The sequence below is a fragment of the Pinus tabuliformis genome, chromosome 7, assembly GCF_031772625.1.
Source record: "Pinus tabuliformis cultivar Carrire ecotype Pingquan chromosome 7, CPIR1, whole genome shotgun sequence".
Lineage (NCBI taxonomy): Eukaryota > Viridiplantae > Streptophyta > Pinopsida > Pinales > Pinaceae > Pinus > Pinus tabuliformis.
The window spans coordinates 424,358,387-424,381,646 of NC_142293.1; positions in this window are offsets into that span (position 1 = coordinate 424,358,387).

Genomic DNA, 23,260 nt, shown 5'->3' on the forward strand with positions numbered 1-23,260 from the left:
TTATGAAACAAGGTCCCTGGAAGAAAAGAGAAGGTTGTAGCCTTATGTAGGTTAGCACCTACGTACTAGTAATCACATCAGCTAGTACAAGAGCTAAGGGGGTTGAAGCTCCCTTCCAGGAGAAACTCGAGAACGAGAGAAGGTTGTAGCCTTCTGTAGGTAAAATCTTGCGTATTGGTATAAGACTACACCAGTACATAAACATTGTAAAAAGAAGGTTGTTATTAAAAGAAGATAGAGAAGAATTGCAGCAGGTGGTTTTCGCCCACATTAGTTTTCCACCTTATATCTTGTGTTCTTGTGTGTGATTGTTTTCTCTGTTTTTATTCTACCTAGTTACTGTTTATATGGTTCTGATGCACAGATTAATGATCAACATTTGAAGAATTAACTAAATTATAAGTCTTCAGGTTATACGCTAGTTTCCTTAACTACAGTTGCGTATATACGCAGGTTTCACTAACTAAATTAGCGTATACAAATATAATTGTGAAATGAAAAATAATTGACTTGCTAATACGGATTCACCCCCCCTCTCAGTATTATTTCCAACAGTTTAACCCCAAGTTTCCAGCAACAAGCCACAACCACTTGCCAATATGCCAAGGCATATGCCTTGGTAACTCTGCAGCCAACATAATATTTAAACCATTCTTAATGCATTCGGCAGAGGGAGAGACCAATGGGACCATGTCATCGAAGGAAATTAGACATGCACAACCCCAAATACGAGGCACAACCCTATTGTGGGCCTTCCTTTCGAGAAAAAATATTCCAGATGAATAGTTTATGGTATATTTCAAAAATATTCCAATACAGGAATATGTTGTGGAATCAAAAAGATTATCTAAGGGGCCAAATTTTCAAGTGATAGAATATAATCAAGTTTAAATTTAAATTACTCAGAATTTTGAGAGGATTTCACTTGTGCAATATGTTTCTAGATTTGAGTGGTCCATTTTCAGCTCACTCCTAGGATTGGAAGTATAACGATGCATTTTTCCATGTACTCGTTATTTTTGTTGATATGAATGAAGAGGCATCCCCACTATTGAGGTAGGGCCCGAAGATGTAGTCCACATTGGACGAAATCCATTATCAAACTTTTGTGTGCATTGTTTTTAGGGTATCCTTTATGTTTCATTTTCTTTAAGGATTTTCACATATGGTTTTTACATGTTCTTTTCATGTAATTATGAAAACATCAATGAAGTAAATGTTGGAAATAATACTGAGAGGGGGGGTGAATCAGTATTATCTAGCAATTTACCAAATCTTCCTTATTTGATCTTTTGAAATATTCTTGCATATCAGTACCATAAAACAATGAGCATGAATAAAGAAAAATAGACAGTCACACCAAAGAACACAAGATGTAAGGTGGAAACCCAATGCGGGAGAAAAACCACCTGCTGCAATATGTCTCTATCTTCTTTCAAGAAATTCTTTTTACAATGATTTTGTACTGGTGCAGTCCTTTACCAGCACGCAGGCTGCAACCTGCAAAGAGCTACAACTCTTTCTCGTTTTCCAGTTTCTCCTGGAAGGGAGCTACAACCCCCTACTTCTTTTCATGAAGAATCAAATGATCAACAAGTATACAATAGATACAGTCTACTACAGATATCAGATCAGTAATTACATAAACAACCCATAACACCTTATGAACAGAAATATACAGTCAACAGATCATCTTAAGACAGGGACGCATATTTTCTTTTTGTGGCCTGCGACTGGACGCAGTATACCTTATGCTCTTCTGCGTGCAGACGCACTGTTCCTTTTTGCTTTTCTGTGACCGACGCCCCCAGAAACACTATCGCGCCGCGTCCTTCGCTTTAGAGACGCACCCAATACTACAGTCGCGCCGCGTCCTTTGCCTCAGAGACGCACCTGAGTCTTTACTGTACTGCGTCCCGGCGCACTTTCCCTTCACTGAATCTGCGTCCCTTCAGATATAGAAGATAAGAGGACTTCAGAACCAACCCAAACACTCAGATCCACAGATCTGATCATGCGCCATATAGATCGTAGTCCATTAGAAGATTTACCCTTAAAGATATGGACTAGATCTCACCAAGAGATGATCAACCAAGATGATGCTTAATCCAAATGAACTCCTTTGCTTTATATAGGCAAGCTTCTCCCCAAAGCGTGGAACAATACCACGAGCCGACACCATAGAAACACAAAACCGTCGGCTAGATACCACACAAGAAACCCCCACGTGCTTTTCTCTGCCTTGAAATGTGTGCACTGGGCGGACGCACCTCCTGAACGGCTGGCCTGCGTCCCGGGACGCGGGTTCTGTATGGTATACCTGCGGGGACGCACTTGCTGAACATATTTCCTGCGTCCTTCTTGATTTACCACCTGAATGAGTTTGCCATCAAGGACAACACCTGAATCATAATGCCAACAAACTCCCCCTTTGGACTTGATGGCAACCACATAATCTTCAGCTTCATCATTCTCCCCCTTTGACATCAAGGGCAAAGGGTATGCTCCCCCTATGCTCATGCTTCTCCAGATCTGTAACCAGAAATCCATCATGAAGGAGACAGAGACATATTGCAGCTATTTCCAAGATCTCCTTCTCCATAATGCCAACAATGCATTATGTGCTCCCCCTGAGCCTATACCATCAATAGGAAGATCGTCAACAGTGAGATGATGCATCAACAACCCCCAGCTTTTGCCTGAGGTATTCAAAAGTGTCCCTGGGCAACGGTTTGGTGAAAATATCAGCAACTTGTTCCTTAGAAGGAACATACTCCAACTTGACCTTCTGTTCAAGTACTTGTTCCCGGAGAAAATGGTACTTGATTGGTATGTGCTTGGTTTTTGAATGCATAACCGGATTCTTTGAGATGCTGATTGCACTTGTGTTGTCACATAAGATAGGAATAGGAGGTGTACAAGTGATTTGATAATCCTGCAAAGTCTGCATCATCCAAAGAAGTTGGGTGCAACAAGATGCAGCAGCAACATATTCCGCTTCAGCTGTAGACAAGGCAATTGAACTCTGTTTCTTGCTGAACCAAGATACCAGTCTGGGACCCATAAAGAATGCACCACCACTTGTTCTTTTCCTGTCATCCACGCTTCCGGCCCAATCTGCATCTGTATAAGCATGAAGAGTGAGATCTGTATCTCTAGGATACCATAGGCCATAATTTTGAGTCCCTTGAAGATATTTGAAGATTCTCTTCACTGCTTGAAGATGAGTCTCCTTTGGATTTGCCTGAAACCTTCCAACTATTCCAACTGCATGCATGATGTCTGGTCGGGTACCTGTCAAATATAGTAGACTTCCAATCATAGATCTGTAGGTTGGTTGATGTACTACTGCAGATTCATCATTTGCACTGAGACTACATCCTGTGACCATGGGTGTACATACTGGTTTTGCATCTTCCATGCCATATTTCTTCAAAATCTGCTTGAGATACTTGGTTTGAGATAAAAGGATTCCTCCTTTCTTTTGTTGGATTTGCAAACCAAGGAAGTATGTCAGTTCTCCTAGCAAGGACATCTCAAATTCTTTCTGCATGACCGAGGCAAAGCTTTGACTCATAGCTTCTTCATTACTGCCAAAAATAATGTCATCTACATACACAACAAGTATTAGTAATTTGTCATTTTCAACTTTTATATAAAGATTGCTATCTGCTGAACCTTTTGAAAAACCTTGTTGATGAAGATATTTGTCCAACCGGTAGTACCAAGCCCTTGGAGCTTGTTTGAGACCATAGAGAGCCTTTTTTAATCGGCATACAAGATTTGGATCGTTTCCAAGAATGAAACCATCTGGCTGTTCAATGTACACTTCTTCATCCAAGTCTCCATTCAGAAAGGCTGATTTTACATCCATTTGAAATACTTTGAAGTTCTGACAACTTGAGAGAGCAAGAAACATTCGGATGGCCTCAAGTCTTGCAACAGGAGCAAAAGTTTCTTCAAAGTCTATTCCTTCTTGCTGTGCATACCCTTTACAAACAAGTCTGGCTTTGTTTCTAATTACTTCTCCATTTTCATTCAATTTATTTTTGAAAACCCATTTTGTTCCGATAACATTCTTATCCTTTGGTCTAGGAACCAGCTCCCAAGTGTTGTTCTTTTCGATTTGCTCAAGTTCTTCATCCATTGCTTTCACCCAACATTCATCTTTGCATGCCTCTTTCACATTTTGTGGTTCAGTAGAGGAGAGTAATGCCAAATAACTTGAAGCTTCTGCAACTGTTCTTCTAGTTTGTATACCTGCTTCTTTTTGTCCCATGATCTGAGATTCTGGATGGTTCTTTTGAACATATCTGGATGGAGTCTTTTCTTCTATTCTTGTTCTTTCTTCTGCTTCTTCGTGAGGTCCTTCTTGAGATTGCTCTTGCGGTGCTTCTTCTTCATCATTCTGTCTTTGAGGGTAGCTTTCTTCTTCTTCAATGTCTTCACGATGTATTTGCCTAGGAATGTATCCCTTCTCATCAACCACTACATCAATGCTGTCAACAATTCTGCCAAGTCTTTTATTGTAGCATTTGTATGCTTTGCTATGTGGAGAGTAGCCAAGAAGAATTCCTTCATCTGCTCTAGGATCAAGTTTGCCAAGCTGCTCCTCAGTATTCTTGATATAGCATTTACTCCCAAAGATTTTGAAATGCTTTACCGAGGGAGTTTTACCACTCCAGAGTTCATGAGGAGTTTGAGTGCTGTTCACTCGGACATTTGTCTTGTTGAGAATAATAACTGCCGCATGTGCCGCTTCGCCCCAGAAGGTTGCAGGAGTTCCTGATTCATCAAGCATAGCACGAGCCATTTGCTGGATTGTTCTGTTCATTCTTTCTACTACTCCATTAAGCTGGGGAGTTCTAGCTGTAGAAAATTCTCTCCTTATCCCATGTTCTTCACAGAAATCGAAAAATTCATTTGAAGTAAATTCTCCACCTCTGTCGGACCTGAGGCATTTAATCTTGTGACCTGATTCATTTTCAACCAAAGCTTTGAAAGATTTGAATTTTTCGAAAGCTTCATCTTTGTGCTTCATAAGTCCTAACCAAACAAACCTGGAGAAATCGTCAATAAATAATATCAAGTATTCCTCTCCTCTAGGTGTTCTTTTTCTGAATGGTCCACATACATCTGTATGTACTAGCTCAAGAGGCATGCTGGCTGATCCTTCTTTCTCTGGAAAGTTAGTTCTGGTCTGTTTTCCAAACTGACATGATCTGCATATGGTGTTGTCAGGAATTTTGATATCTGGAAGATCGCGAACTGCCTGATATTTGCAAGCTTTCCTTATTTGTGAGAAGCTTAGATGTCCCAACCTTCGATGCCATAACCAGTGCTCTTCATCCTTGCTTAGATAGCATTGTTGTTGTTCTTCATCAAAAATGTATAGATTATTTGAAGTTCTTTTTCCTTTGAGAACTGTTTTACCTGTATCAAGATCACGAACAAGACATCCATTTGATCTGAATATAACCTCGGTTCTTTGATCACACATCTGGCTTACACTTAGAAGATTATGCTTTAGTCCATCAACAAACAAAACATTTCCAGCCTTAACATCTTCTTTTAAAGGAGCAATACCTTTTCCTTTTATAGTTGCAGGAGTATCATTTCCAAAAGAGACTTTCTTTCCCTTTTCTAAATTAGAATAAGATTCAAGTTTTTCTTTATCACCTGTCATGTGCTTTGAACATCCACTGTCAATGTACCATAGATTTTCTTGTCCTTCTGCATAGAATGCTATCCCACATCTTTCTGTTTGAGGTTCCTTTATTTTCCATGTTTTGGTGCCTGAGGTTTGTTCCCTTTTTTGTTCTTGTACCTTTCTTTCCGGAAACCTGCTTCTGCATTCAACATCTTTATGTCCAAAATTATTGCAAATAGAGCATTCAACTTCATTTTCAAGAGCTGAAAAATTGTTATAGGTCCTTTTTGTAATCCCTGTCATGCTTCTTTGTTTTTGAGCTTCCCTAGTCATGATTGTTTTATACGCAACACATTGAGCTGCTTTGTGACCAAAGTTATGGCAAGAAAAGCATTGTCCATTGAAGAAGTTTCTGCGATTATTGAATCTACCAGCCAACTGATTGTAATTTCTATTTTCATCTATTCTTGAACCAAATTGAGAAGATTTTACCTGTGGCTGGTTGTGGCTTTTGTTCACCCTTAAGCTGGATTGCCCCTGATAGTTTGATGTTTGTCCCTGCTTTACCTGATGATCTTCCTTGTGTTCTTGCTCATTTCTTCTTGCTGCATCAAGATAACTTTTTGAAGTGGAAGCTTGAGAAGTTTCTCCATTGTAGCCCAGACCTGTCTTATTTAGTGGAGACCGCTGCACACTGATAATCTCATTCAACGTTTCAGATCCTTTGACAAACTTGAGATTAATAGTTTTTGTTTTCTCAATTTCTTTTCTAAGACCAACAATTTCACCTTCTAATTTTTCAAGATGTTTTTCCTTTTCATCAATCTGAAATTGTAGAGTATCAATAATCATGTTCTTTTCTTCTATACATCTCTTGAGTCTAGTAATTTCATCATAAAGGTTATCCACATCTATAGCATCCTCATAATTATCATCTTCAAATGCCATTAACAATCTATATTTGTTACCTTGTTCATCTTCATCACTGTTTGATAAGCCATCGCTATCTTCATGGGTGTAGTAGCTTTTCTTATTTGTACCCTGTTTCTTGTTCCATCTAACTGGTTCCTTTCCTTTATCCTTATAAGAGCATTTTGCAGCATAATGACCTACTCTTCCACAAGCAAAACATTTGAAAGGTAGCTTACCTCTGAACCTTCCAGAACCCCTTTGAAGATTTCTGACAAAGTTTGATTCTTCTTCCTCTTCTTCTGGAACATGACTTGCTTCATAGTGATCTTCTTTGCCTGATGCTTTAAAAGCAGCTTCCCTTCTGTCTGATGGACCTCCCTTTCTCATTTCATAAGCAGTTAGAATTCCATGCAGCTGAGACATAGTGAGAACACGGAGATTTTCCTTTTCTTCTACTGCAGATACTTTAGATTCAAACTTGGGGGATAAAGATCTTAGAATCTTTTGAACTATTATAGTCTCTTTTATTTCTTCACCCAAGTTTTTCATACAATTAACAATCTCATCTACCCGAAGAAAATAATTAGCCACACTTTCATCATTATACATCTTGAGAGTCTCATATTGAATCCTGAGAGTTTGAAGTTTAGCTTCTTTTACCTGTTCATCTCCTTCATAGCTAGTGATCATTTTGTCCCATATCTCTTTTGCTGATTTGAAGTGCATGACTTTCATGAACTCTGTTTGAGATATGCTTCCTAATAAAGTACTGACTGCTTTTGCATTTGTTTCATACTGCTTTTTCTCAGCTGGATCTGTAGGAGTAACTGAAGGAAAGGCATAGCCTGATTCTACAATGTTCCAAACTTTTGTACCAAGAGATTGAAGATATGCAGTAACTCTTACCTTCCAATAATTGAAGTTTGTCCCATCGAAGACGGGTGGCCTGATTGATGCTTCTCTCTCGTAGTTGCTCATGATGAATGATCTACCTTCAAGCGATCAAGCTTTTCTGAAGGACCGGCTCTGATACCAATTGTTGGAAATAATACTGAGAGGGGGGGTGAATCAGTATTATCTAGCAATTTACCAAATCTTCCTTATTTGATCTTTTGAAATATTCTTGCATATCAGTACCATAAAACAATGAGCATGAATAAAGAAAAATAGACAGTCACACCAAAGAACACAAGATGTAAGGTGGAAACCCAATGCGGGAGAAAAACCACCTGCTGCAATATGTCTCTATCTTCTTTCAAGAAATTCTTTTTACAATGATTTTGTACTGGTGCAGTCCTTTACCAGCACGCAGGCTGCAACCTGCAAAGAGCTACAACTCTTTCTCGTTTTCCAGTTTCTCCTGGAAGGGAGCTACAACCCCCTACTTCTTTTCATGAAGAATCAAATGATCAACAAGTATACAATAGATACAGTCTACTACAGATATCAGATCAGTAATTACATAAACAACCCAGAACACCTTATGAACAGAAATATACAGTCAACAGATCATCTTAAGACAGGGACGCATATTTTCTTTCTGTGGCCTGCGACTGGACGCAGTATACCTTATGCTCTTCTGCGTGCAGACGCACTGTTCCTTTTTGCTTTTCTGCGACCGACGCCCCCAGAAACACTATCGCGCCGCGTCCTTCGCTTTAGAGACGCACCCAATACTACAGTCGCGCCGCGTCCTTTGCCTCAGAGACGCACCTGAGTCTTTACTGTACTGCGTCCCAGCGCACTTTCCCTTCACTGAATCTGCGTCCCTTCAGATATAGAAGATAAGAGGACTTCAGAACCAACCCAAACACTCAGATCCACAGATCTGATCATGCGCCATATAGATCGTAGTCCATTAGAAGATTTACCCTTAAAGATATGGACTAGATCTCACCAAGAGATGATCAACCAAGATGATGCTTAATCCAAATGAACTCCTTTTCTTTATATAGGCAAGCTTCTCCCCAAAGCGTGGAACAATACCACGAGCCGACACCATAGAAACACAAAACCGTCGGCTAGATACCACACAAGAAACCCCCACGTGCTTTTCTCTGCCTTGAAATGTGTGCACTGGGTGGACGCACCTCCTGAACGGCTGGCCTGCGTCCCGGGACGCGGGTTCTGTATGGTATACCTGCGGGGACGCACTTGCTGAACATATTTCCTGCGTCCTTCTTGATTTACCACCTGAATGAGTTTGCCATCAAGGACAACACCTGAATCATAATGCCAACAGTAAATATCTCATATCAGAATCTATTGCACTCCTTTTTCACCACAAAGAATAATACGTGACCGTATAAGTTAAGAACTGCGTACATACACAATTATCATTCATAAGAAGCATGTGTAAAATGTGAAATGTTAACTTTTAATTGGAAGAAATCAACTATAGCTCCCCCTAAACATGTCATATCTTTTCATAAACAAAATTACTCTACCTGATACAACATTAGTAGCAAAACGCATCACCAAAATAATAATCATTTGAAATCATCATAAATTGTGAACTACTTAATTAGCACATATGCATAGCTCTCCCTGAGATCATGCACCACTAATCCTGTGGACCTGGTTTTCAATTTATCCACATGTAATTCTACATTTCTTTTTAGAGATATGCATCAGGTTTAATAGATTGATGTGATTACTATCTTACCCTATTTTTAATCTGAAGGGGAGGAGCTTGACTTCCTATTTTTGCCTAGATTTTCTTTAGAGCACACAAATTTTCTGCATTTCTAAATCCTTTTATTATAACTTTTCTAGTGTCTACTTCTATAATTTTGCACCCATTTGATGTAGATAAAATTACATTTCCTTTATAAACTATTTGGCCTACACTTAGAGTCTTCTACTTTAGCCCTTCAACCAAAAATACATTAGTTGCTTCTTTATTCTTGATATCAAGATCGACACTACCCTTTCCTAAAACTTTTTCTAGTGTATTATTTCCAAGAATAATTTTACCACTCTTGTTTTTCTTTAGAGAGATAAAATTTCTCTTATTTTTGGACATGTGATGAGACCATCTGTCATCTATACACCATTGGTCTTCTTCTTCAAATGTGCATAGAGCAAGGCCACACTTCACTTTCTCTTCTTCCTTTTTCTTAATATGAGGAGTGTGAGTGGATCCATATTTTTCATGTTTTTTTATAATAGTATTCTTTTATGGTTGCTTTCTTTGGATGGAATCTACTTGTCTGAATGTTTGTATGAGTTTATTGAGTTGGTCCTGCATTCTTTTTCTACATGTATAACAGCTTATGTGACCAGAGAAGGGGGCATGAGAATCATAATATTTTTTCTTCATATTTCTACAATCAATAGCTTTATGACCAAATAATTTTCATGTAAAAAAATATGCATTAAAGAAAGTTGAGTACTTGGGAAATGATGGTCTTCCTGTGGAGAGACTATTCGCTTGAGGTATAAAAAAAATGCTTCTGCAATCGGCTATAATGTGTCCAAAGTTACGATAGATAAACCATTCAATATCATTGACTAAAGGAGAGTGGATTGTTATTTATATTATTGGGAGCAAATGATTTCCTTTGAAAGTTCACTTTGCTTGATTATTGGTTTAGTGACCATGATTTTCTTAATTTTCATTGTTATACTCAAAATTTCCTACACAAACTTGTCAGTTGGATTCTCTCTTCATAGTTTCATGAAAACTTAGCCCAATTTGATGAAGGGAGACCTTTGATTGTTAAGAATATTGTCCAATATCTTGTTACTATCGTGAAAATTCAAATGTTTATCCTTTTCTACTAATTTACCTTTTAATATGCTTATCTCAGACTCCTCACTTTTTGTCTCTTCCAACTTTCTTCTTAACTCAGGCATTTCTTCTTTAAGCCCATTTTCTTATTCTTCAAATACTTGAAGTAACTCCTCATTTCATTTGTTTTATTTTTCAATATTGGATTTCAGTGATATAGTCTCAGTTTCAAGTCCTTCACAATATTGTTTCTTCTCATTGAGTTGTTTAGTTAATGTTGCAGTGGTGACAAATGTATCATGGTTCTTGTTTTCATATTCCTGTAACTTAATCTCAAGGTTGTCATTCCTTTTCAAAGAAGACAAAAGTTTTATTCTAAGATTAAACACTTCCTCTAACCTCTCTTCTTCTGAATCAATAACTCCACCAGATATAGCAAGGATTGTTTCATGGTCACATTCATCTTCTGATAGAATACAATCTCCTTTAGATTCAATTATTTTTCAGAAACAATATTACCTGGCAGTTTACCTAATGAACAAAATATATTCTTTATTGGTTTTCCTTCTCCTTCATGGATGGCTTGCAAATTATCCCATGTCTCCTTTATAGATGCATAGTGCATAATTTTCTCTAATTCTGAATCAAGTATATTACAAAAGATCTCATTTAAATCCTCACCATTCTTCTTCAATTCTTGACTTGATGGTGGAGTTTTAAGATAACCATTATAGACTACAAGCTAAACATTAAATCTGAGAGATGTTATCCTAGGATTCATATCTTCTTTCTAGTCATCATAATTTTCATCATTAAGTATGAGCATACCTTTATTATCTATAGTTTCTGAATTGCCTTATTCTACTAATGATTTTCCTTCTGTCAAGGATGATGTCCTCAAGTAACTCATCGAGATAATCTGGTGCAAAGTCATCAACTGTAGGAACCGTGCCCACCTCTTCGGTGTCCATAATCAATGGTGTCTCATATAGCTCTAACTTGTCCACATTAACTACGAAGTACATTTGCATATAGACCGGCAAATGGATATGGAAGGCATTGTTTCCAATCTTTTCCAAGATGGTGAATGGACCACACCGGATTGGTCGCAACTTCTTCCCTTCTCCCTTCATCCTTTCCTTATTGATGTGGAACCACACTTTTTCACCCAATTGAAATTGATGGTCGACTCAGTGTTTGTCATGTCGAGCCTTGTACCAGGCTTGACTTTTCTCCAGCTTCTCCTATACTGCTTGGTGAATCAACTAGATCCGCTGGATGAACCACTGCGCTTTGTCCCTATCATCATGTCCACTGGAGTCATCTTCCCTTCCAAAGGCCATATCAAAAGGGTCTTTTGGTAGGTAGCAAGAACATGTCTCAAATGGTGAACGATGCATAGATTAGTGCACTGCTCGGTTGTAGGAATGTTGCACATATGGAAGATGCTCATCCCACAACGTAGGATGTTTCCCACAATAGCCTCGTAACAAGTGTACCACGATGCAGTTTACAACCTCTGTCTGTCTGTTAGTCTGTGGATGGAATGTCGTGCTTCTTTTGAACGCGAGAGTCCCGATCTGACGCAGTCGATGTGGGAAACCCAAAATGGACCCAAACATTCTGAAAGAAATGATAAGCAGTCTGCTCTACAGTGATCTACTTTTTACAAGGCATTAAAATACACATCTTACTAAAATGATCAACGATGACATACAAATAGTCATGAATTTCTCTAGACAAAGGCAAACCTCCTACAAAATCCATCGACACACTTTCCCATGGACAACTCGTAATAGGGAGTGGTGCATAGAGCCTGAGTTTTCTATTAGAGGGCTTTGAAACAAAACACATCACACATCGCTTTACATAGCGAGTCACAATGTTCTTCATATGAGGCCAAAAAACAAAATCTTTGTACATGACACAAAGTTTTTTCAACACTAAAATGACCAAACATGAGGGAGGTGTGGGCCTCCCGAATTACATGTACCCTTTCTCCTGTGTGTATGCAAAATTTTCCAAGGTGATACAACAGTTTCCCCTACAAGCAATAGTTTTCCACCTGTGAACCATGGTTTAGTTTTGCATAAATCTCCTTAAAGTCATCATCGTTAGCATATTGTTTAGCATAACTTTCAGAAGATAACGAAGCATTATGCAAAATAACGGAAGCAAAAATAGGAGGGCGAGATAGCATATCGGCTTCTTTGTTGCTAGTTCCCTTCTTATACTTTATTACCAGATGGAACTGCTGAAGAAAACCCATCCACTTGAAATGATGAGATTGCTGCAACTTGGTTTGTGACTGAAGATACTGCAAGGGCTGATGATCCGTATGGATGATGGTCTCCTTGCTAATCAAGTAGTGTTTCCACTTTTTCACACTCTAGACCAAGGCATATAACTCCTTGTCATAAGTGGGATAGTTTATCACAACCTGAGAGAACTTCTCTGAATTGTAACATATCGGCTTCTTTTGATGCATTAGTACATATCCCACAGCATATCCGCTAGCATCTGTCTTGATCTTGAATGGCTATTGGAGATTCAGTAAGGGCAAGACTAGTGCGGTGCTGATCTTTTCTTTCAATGTTTCAAAGGACATTGAAATATGGCAACAAGAATACTCCAATTTAATTTGTTCTTGAATTAAATTGTGAATTAAAATCAAATTTAGTCTTAACATCTACTTGGAAATAATTAATTTATTTATTTTAAATTAATTAGTTGGAGAAATTCAAGTTAGAAGTCTTTCTGAAGTCATGCAAGAGTTATCCCGTAAATTAAGGAGATAAGATTGAGTTATTTGAGTTGTAATTAGTTAACATAGTTTATTGAGTTAAGTCTAGTTAAATTAGTTCCAAACTGTTTGGGGAACTAATAGTGAGTTAACAGTCAGTTGATGGATTAATGCACTGAACTAGTGCTACTCTAGTTAACTGAAGATTCCCTCATCAAAAACTCATGCACGTATACTCTCAGAAAGACCCAGTTGAGATTAATGTTCAAGGACAGTGTACTATCAATTGCATATGTTTTCTCATGGAGAAATCTCATGCATGAAGTCAAGGATTCATCATTGAGGATTGCACAATTTTGAAGGTTGGTTTTTCCATTTGGTAATAGGCTAATCATCCACAAGGAACATCGCAAGGAAATAGGAGCTTGGAGGGCAGAGAAGAAGGCTGGAGAGAAGCCAAGATTGCCTGTGAGCATTTGTGAGGATTGTATTGAGAGCTGGCTAGCTATGAGAGCTAAAGCTTTTTATAATTCCTATGTATTTCCACCATGTATGATAATACAATAGAGTGGGGTTTTATCTGAGACTTTCCCCAAGAATGATGATGAAGAAAATCTGGCCTTAGCAAGTAAGGCAAGGAAACGGAAATGGAAGGCTTCCCATTTCAAATCAAATTCTTCTCATGGAGGGAAGAAGGGTGACATGTCTAAAGTAATATGCTTTAATTGTCTGAAGATGGGACATTATGTGACTAATTTCTCATCGAATAAGTCCAAGAAGGGATCCTCGGAAGAATTGGAAGGTGAGGCATTAGCCTCTCAGTTCCAAATGGACTTTACCCTCATCGCATCCATGGTGTCATCGATGATGGGTTGTGTCTGGTATCTTGACAGTGGAGCCTCATTCCACATGATCGGTGATAAAAAATTATTCAGTGCCTTGGAGGAGAAAGACCTCAAGATACGCATAGAGATGGGTGACAATGAAAGGTATAGTGTTTCAGGAGTGGGCACGGTTGCTTTTCAGAAGGAGCACAGAGCTCCTCTCACCTTGATAGATGTGATGTATGTGTCTGGACTGAAGAAGAACTTGGTATCGGTCACGATGTTGGAGGAAAAATGCTACAATGTTGTCTTTAGTAAAGGAAAGGCGTCAGACCAAGACGATAGGGATTCAGGTAAAGAATCTCTATAAACTAGAGGTAGATGATTGTGTAGCATTGAGTATAAAAGAAGAATTGGTACAAAGCCAAGACATTGGTGAGTTTTGGCATAGGCAGTTGGCCCATTTGCATCATGGGGCTTTGAAGATAATGCAGTAGATATCTATAGGACTTCCCAAAGGTAAACTTGAGCAAGTTGATACATGCAAATGTTGTACCTTGGGAATGTACACCAAGTCTTCCTTTCATGATCGAGATAGTCGAGCAGAGGCTATCTTAGAGTGAGTTCATACTGAATTGTGTGGACCAATCTCTACAGCATCCACATCGAAGCAAAGGTATTATGTTATTTTCACTAATGACTATTCTTGTAAATGCTGGATTTATTTCATGCAGAAGAACAACCAAACTTTCACAAAGTTTTGTGAGTTCAAATCTTTGGTCGAGAAAGAGTCAGGGAAGAAGATCAAGGACTTGAGAAGTGACAAGGTGGAGAATATGTCTCTCAAGAGTTTAAGGACTTATGTGCAGCGGAAGGAATTAAACAAGAGTTGACGACACCTCATAACCCATAGTAGAATGCGGTGGGGGAGAGGAAGGACATAACTATTGTAGGGGCAGCACGGGCAATGCAGCATGACCAAGGCCTACCACTTCACTTGTGGGCTGGCATGCAACACAATGGTCTATTTGCAGAATAGAAGCCTGCATCACATACCTGGGATGAAGACAACAAAGGAAGCTTTCTCTAGTAAGAGAACAGATGTGGGTCACTTCAGGATCTTTGGCTCATCGGTATATTGCCATGTGACAAAGGATGCACGGAAAAAGCTTGAGCCAACAGCAGAGTTGGGGATATTTTTGGGGTACACTGATACACCTCACAACTATTAGGTGTACTTGCCTACTAGTCAGAGGACAGTGGTTTGCATAGATCTCAAGTTTGATGAGCAGAAGGCCAGGCGAGTTTCCCTTGAGAGGGAGCTCCAACTATAGGTCGTGGAGGAACTGTTGGTTCCTAAGGAGGAGGAGCCTGAGACTGATGCAGAGTAACTACATACAGAGGTTCCAAGAGTGGAGACATCCACTCATGCAGAGTCTTCCAGAGATGGATGGAAACACACAAGAGAAGATGACAGATTGTTGGAGGATGCGAGAGAGAATGCGGGAGCACCATCTTCTTAGCGCAAACAGAGGAGGTGATCTAAGAGGTACAATGCATACATGGCCCTTGCTGAGGAATGTGTTGAGACCGAGCCATAGTTTGTACTAGTGTTTGGGATGTGGTTCCAAGACTGGAGAATAAGTCAGTTGTGAGTTCCAGTTGGCTTTACAAGGTAAAGCAAGCTGCTGATGGTAGTGTGGATAAGCATAAGGCAAGATTTGTTGCCTGTGACTTTTCACAGGTCAAGAGTATCATGTTGCTGTAGTATATTTCGACAAAGGAGCAAGATGCTGACATTTTGACAAAGGCATTGTCAAAGTGTAAATTCAAGTTCCATAGAGACAGGATCGAGGTGGCAAATAATCCCTTTCTTGTTGAGAGGGAGTATTGAAATATGGCAAAAAAAATATTCCAATTCAATTTGTCCTTGAATTAAATTGTGAATTAAAATCGAATTTAGTCTTAAAAGCTACTTGGAAGTAACTAATTAAATTATTTTGAATTAATTAGTTGGAGAAATTCAAGTTAGAAGTTTTTCTAAAGTCATGCAAGAGTTATTACTTAAATTAAGGAGATAAGATTGAGTTATATTTGAGTTGTAATTAGTTAAGTCAGTTTACTCAGTTAAGTCCAGTTAAATTAGTTCCAAACTATTTGAGGAACTAATAGTGAGTTAACAGTCAGTTGATGCATTAATGCACTAAACTAGTGCTAATCCAATTAACTGAAGATTCCCTCATCAGAAACTCATGCATGTCTATTCTGAGAAAGACCCAGTTGAGATTAATGTTCTAGGACAATGTACTATCAGTTGCATGTGTTTTCTTATGGAGAAAACTCATGCATGCAGTCAAGGATTCATCCTTGAGGGTTGCATAGTTTTTAAGGCTGGTTTTTCCACTTGTAGGAGCTTGGAGGGTAGAGAGGAAGGCTGGAGAGAAGCCAAGATTGCCTGTGAGCATTTGTGAGGACTGTACTAAGATCTGGCTAGTTGTGAGAGCTAAGGCTTTGTATAATTCCTACGTATTTCCACCATGTATGATAATACAATAGTGTGGGGTTTTATCTGAGACTTTCCCCAAAGTATTTTCATGTGTATTGTGCCATTGATTCTTCTTCTTCTGGTTATATTGTTCAGCTTGATCTTTATGCTTCCGCAAATTGACAGTAGAAGTAGGTTATAGTATTATGCTTTGATTTATATTGCATTATCAGGTTAACCTATCACAAATTTTCTACAAAGGACTTCTGTTGCTTTCCTCCCCATTGAAAGACTTGCCTTACACTTTTCAATGCGTGTAAAGGTGTTGCAATAATAGAGAGATTGGCAATATATCTCCTCCAATACTGTACTACACCCAAAAAGTTGTGAACCTCTGTTACACTAGTAGGCTTAGGCCAATTTACAATTGCTTCAACTTTAGAAGGATCAATTCTTAGCTGACCATGACAAACAATATGACCTAGGTAAACCAAAGAGGTTTTCCCAAACTCACACTTTGACAATTTTACATAGAGTTTTTCTTTCTTCAATACTTCAAGCACTTTCTTCACATGGCATACATGTTCATTCCAAATTTTATGAAAGATAAGAATATCATCTAGATATACAAGAAAAATTTCATCAATGAAAGGCCTAAAGAGATCATTCATTACCCTCATGAAAGTGGCTGGAGCATTGCAAAGTCCGAATGGCATCACCATCCATTTGAAGAACCCCTGTTTGGTCTTGAAGGCAGTTTTCCACACATCCTGCTATGCAATTCGGACCTGGTGATGACCACTATGCAAATCCAATTTGGTGAAATAGATAGCATTCTTTAATTGATCTAATAAGTCATCAATGCAGGGAAGAGGGTAACGATTTCTCACTGTGATTTTGTTTAGAGCTTGATAATCCCCACACATACTCCATGTGCCATCTTTCTTCGACACTAAGACAATCAGTGAGCCACATGGAGAAGTGCTTGGTCTGATGACCCCTTGGTTCAATACTTCCTGCACCTGCTTTTTGATCTCCTCCATCTCAATGGTCAACATCCTATACATGCCAATATTCAGTAAAGGAGCATCATGCTGCAAATGGATCTCACATTGGATTTACCTCTTCGGAGGTAATCCCCTTGGTCCCTGAAACATCTCATCGTACTTAGAAATTAATTCACATAATTCCTTTTTATGCACATGATCACAACCCTGGAAAGCATCAGATAATTCTGCATCTTTCCCCCTTACAACCATAAGCATGCAACCCTTACTGGAATTCACCAACCTCTTCATTTGTCCTGCAATTACAAGCCTGGCATTTATTTTAGTTTGATGAGCCCTTACAATATATTCTACCCCATCTTTTGTGATTTGGTATTTGTTTTCATGACAGAAGAAGATTTCCTTTCTATCATATAGATAGGGACTCCCTAACACCATGCCACATATATCCAATGGTATCACATCAAGTTCTAACTCATCCACTAACTTAGAAGCGATCGCATATTTAAGCTTTCACTGCTTAGTTACATTCAGTTTTGCTTTATCATGTATCCATCCAAGTGGGTAAGGTTTTGGATGTGGTTTGGTTTCTAAGCCTAACTTCTTCACCAAGGACTTTGAAATTAAGTTTGCTTGGGATCCGGTATCAAATAGAGTTTCCACTTTTGTATGATTTATGATAACTCTTATATGAAATAGCTCAATTCTCTTTTGTTCATTAGGAAGAGACTCATTTGTTGAACTAGTACCTTCATGTGATTCAGAATTAACATGAGGTGTAAGAGTACCTTTTTTTCCTACTGCTGTGATCAATGCTTCATCTCTCGAATCGTATCCAAGGTCTTGTTGCATAGTTGCCACTGTCTTCTATTTGCCTTTTCCTACATACTTCTTTGGTCTCTTTTCTGGGTACAATTTCCAACAATGATCATCATCATGACCTTCCTTTTTGCAGTGAGTGCAATAAGGTCTTTATCCTTCATCTTTATTGGTTCATGTCATCCTCTTCTCCTTTCCTTTTGCTTTCACTTTGGGTTTTCCATTTGAAGGTTTGAAAGGCAGTTTGTTGAAATGATCATCTCTTTCATTTTTGCCCCTGTTCTCAAGATGAATGGCCTTTACACTGGCCGAGTCAATAGTAGTTGGTTCAAACAATAATAATGAATGTCTAAGGTAACTATGTAATGATCCAATATACTTAGTTACTACTTTAGGTGAGTAAAATGCAATGCCCAAATTAAGTGCCTATTTTCTAAATTCCTCTGTAAAGCTTTGAACATCCTGACCTCTACCTTGCCTTAAGTACTACCAATCCATTAAGGATTTTTGTTTATAACCCAAAGGATAAAATTGTTCCTCTAATGCAGAAATGAAACTAGGACATGAGGAAAGAAGATTATCCACACTCTTAGTGCTTCACAATTTGCTCTCCCATCAAACGAGAGTGGTGCTACTCAGTCGAAAAGAGGTCAACTGAATCTTTGCCTCATCCTCTTCAATCTGCTGAATCCTGTAGTAGATTTCAATCTGCCTAATCCAGTTATTAAGATTTTCTGCATTACTTTCACCGTTAAACATGGGAAGATCAAATTTGACATCTAATTTAATGAAAGGTTTCTTAGATGCATCCCTTGAATTTCTATGATGATGGTGATGAGAGGAAGAAGAACTTTCACTCATGGAAGGAGAAGGAGGTGGTTCTTCTTCACCATTTCCATGCACTGAACCTTGTTCTTCTACCTTTTCCCTTATGCTTACTCCAGTCTTAAAAGAAACTGACCTACATTTTCTGCCATTGCATAGAAGGTTTTGCGGAAATTGAGCTCCTCTTCATGACGAGCCTCTTCATCTACCATGTTTCTCCTTCGATGTGCATGCCCCGCTTCAGGATTGAAAGACTTTAGTTTCACTTCGCCTCTTCGGAGCCTATTTCTTGTTAGCATACAAACATGCAATTCACATCTAAAAAGACCTACTCTTATATCACTTGATCCAAAATCTTTTGCTTATAGATGTGTTAAAGAATTACATGCATAAATTCTAGATTAACATAGAAATTTAATGTGCACATGAGAGAAGAGGAGAAACACATAAAGCAAGAAAGAAGACAACAAGACTTGGTAACAGAGTTCATCCGACTTGGACTACATTTCCGGGACCCTGCTTGATCAATGGGGAGGCCTTCATTCATTAAGTGGCATGAAAAAGAAGAGTACAAGCATCAGTTACAAAAAAGGAGTTGTATACCTCCATATTGAAAAATGGACGAAATATGCATAACTCTGATGGAGAAAAGGACAACGCCATTGCGTTCGTGCCGTCGAGAAATGCTGAAACCATATAAAATTTGTCAAAATCTGACAAAGTGAAAATTCGGCCCTCCTGCAAAAATCTTCCTTGAACTGTGTGCGCTCCCTCCTCTGCCTAGGCGCACTAATGAACTACGTTTAAATAAAAAATGTGGTGGTAGATTTCTCAAGAAATGAGTTGTGCTGTGTTGGTTTAAAGAGCCGGTTATTATGGAGGAGGTCGGGCGGTCAAACCCCGCCTCCTCCTTTTTTTTACCCACAATGTTATTTTAAAAGAATGGATCAGACTAGGCCCACCCACTCCACTTAACATTGGATCATATTCTCATTAAGGCATGTTGTTTGAATTGTAGTTGGGGTTAGGTGTTGGGTTCGTGCGCCAAGGGCCGGCCCACGTTTAATGTAATGTTGTTTCTGTTTAAACGGGTTGGGTCTGTGCCCCAAGGGCCGGCCCACCCAACTCTGCACTGGTTAATGGTGGTTCCATGGGAGGGGTGTGGGTAGTGACCTGCCCCTCCACTAATATATATGTGAAAATAGGATTGGGGTGGTAGTGTTGGTGGCCTGCCACCCTTTTTTTTAATATCTTTTTTGTTTAAATAAAACAAACTGCACTTTTTTTAAAATTTGGATTTTGACCGAAGAAGTCATTTTAACCAGGGGACAATTTTGCCCAGAATCTGGCTGAAGTTGGCTGGATTCCATCTTCTGGAAAAATTCCAAATTGTGCCTTCATTAATCCTGCCCAGTCATCAAAAAGTCAACCCAACTTTGACTCCCTCTATCTCCTTCATTCGGACTTGAATTGGAGTGTCGTTCACACCATTGGAATCGGGGTGATGAGCACTTCGATCTGATGTCAAGTTAATTGCCTTTCTGCCACTTTGAATTTTGAGCTCTTTACATGCCACTGGTGTCTGGAGATCCACCTGGATCAAATATCTTCATACTTTTCATTACAGTAATATAAATACTAAAATTACTAAATATAAATTTATGCAAACAAGACTTGACTTTTGAATTTTCTAGGACTAACTATTTCATACAAACTCAACAACCCTTGACATGACTAGAACATTAAATCATTATGCAACACTAGTCTTGGATGTTTATACATAACATGTAATTACTATTTCTAATAGTGTGTGCTTGTACAGTTTTTTTGGGATAGACCGGATGAAATAAAAGCTTTGGTGTATAATAGATTATGACACACTGTCATTACCATGAATGTGACTATCTTAAATATAACATCGTGCTTTCTGAGGGGAGAAATAATGAGGAGGAGTCAGACTATAGGCAATTAAACATGTCGAGAACTACGTTCATGGACGGTCTGATATTGGGAGTTGATCGATTGCAAAATGTGGCAATGTCAATTATCTTCAATATTTCATCCTTCATGTTGTTATTATAATCATCGCTCCTTCTCAAATCATTATCAATTATTTCATCCATTCTCCCTTCCTTGGCCTTCTTCGCAGCCCATGAAGTTAGATGTACAAATTCCTGATCTTCCTCTTCTATCACTGGAGGTTTTTTGCTTACCATTTATAATAACACCACGCCGAATCTATACATGTCCTGCTTCGTCTATGCCTTCACTCCATACCCACATTTTGCACATACAGAACATTAGGATGACATTATGACGATCTCCGCAACTACATTTCATAGAATATGATGATCTCTGCAACTACATTCATATATAACAACCACAAATGTGTCACAATCAAAGAGAAATCGCATGGACATGATTTAGTACTAGGAGCAATGTAGCCATGAGTCCCTCCAAAGAGAGAACTTAATTCAGAATCTATTGATGAATTATTCACTAGCCTGGCAAGTCCAAAGTCTGCAATGTGTGCTACATATTCATCATCCTCTAAGCTTAAACACTTCCTCTAACCTCTCTTCTTCTAAGATTAAACAATTCCTCTAACCTCTCTTCTTTTGAATTTACCTAATGAACAAACTTTCTTCTTTACTAGTTTTCCTTCTCCTCCTTGGATGGCCTGCAAACTATCCCATGCCTCCTTTACAGATTCATAGTTCATAATTTTCTCTAATTATTTTGAATCAAGTATGTTACAAAAGATTTCATTTAAATCCTCACCATTCTTCTTCAATTCTTGACCCGATGGTGGAGTAGTATAACCATTATAGACTAAAATCTAAACTTTAAATTTGAGAGATATTATCCTAGGATTCATATTTTCTTTCGAGTCCTAATAATTATCATCATTAAGTATGAGCATACCTTTATTATCCATAGTTTCTGACTTGCTTTATTCTACCACTGGTTTTCCTTTATCGATAGTTGTAGATACTTCTATAACATGTGATACATTGCTATCTCTGTCACACTTTTCTTGAACTAACTTCTTCCTTTGAGTTGCCTTCTTCTTGTGCTTCCTTCCTTGGGTCCCCAATCTAATTTCAAGCAATTAAGCTTTACTAGAGAGACTTGTTATTGTTGAACTAGGTTGTCATTGATGTCAATATGGCAATATTCTGGATACTAGAGGATGACAGGAAGCCAAGGGGATGCAGAGCAGATTCATGAAGAGACAAGAGCAAGGCCATCAGAATAGCCGAGCCATATATATATATATATCATATATATATGCGGAAACAGAAATATATGCAAGGAGGTATTTGAAAGACACTGCCAAGCCGGAGGAGCAAATGCAGCAAACATAGCCATATATGTCGCAGATAATAGATATCGGGAGCATACACAGCTATCGGAGAGCCATGAATGTTGCCTGTAATATATATGCCAAAACAGGCATATCGGAGCCAAAGAATAAGAGCCATATCGAAGGATTGTCAGAGCAAGAGGAGCCATCGGAGGAGCTATCGGAGCAAACAGAGCCAAGAGGTGCAGACTAAGCAAGAGGAACCACATGTATATGTCATATTGGAGCCAAAGAGGAGGAGCTACAAGAGCAAACAGAACAAGTGGAACAGAGCATATATATATGCCATATATATGCCAAAAAAATAGGAGCAAATGGAACAGAGCAGATGGAGCCATATCGGAGGAGCTATCGGAGCAAGAGGAGCCACCAGAGCAAGAGGAGCCATATCGGAGACAATACTTCATATATATATAGTTGTGTTCAAAGCCAAACTTTCATCAAAGCGGGAGAATACATAGGAGCCGTTTGATTTGCCAGATCAACGGTACAGATGAAGTCACAGAAGAAGGGGCAATTGACATGGGAATATTGCGATTAAGCGTCAACCGTCAAATCGCGAATTCGGATCGACGGTCCCGATCTAATCGGCGATCGGGGAATGGAGAGTGGAGGATGCGATATGCGATGGACGCGACATGCAATTTAGCGCTAACCGTCTGATCAAAAGGAATAATGGACGACGGAGATCTAATCGGCAATCGGCATATCGGAGCGATCGCGTCAGAAGGATCGGGGGAAGCGATATGTGACATCACCGATAATTGGAGCCGAAATATTATAAAACAGAGCCTAAAGGGAGATCGGGTCCGCTAAACCTTCGCATTACAAATCCGCCGAAGCAAACCTGCCGATATCCCGAACCTGAATTCAATATAGAGACGGGAGTATAAGA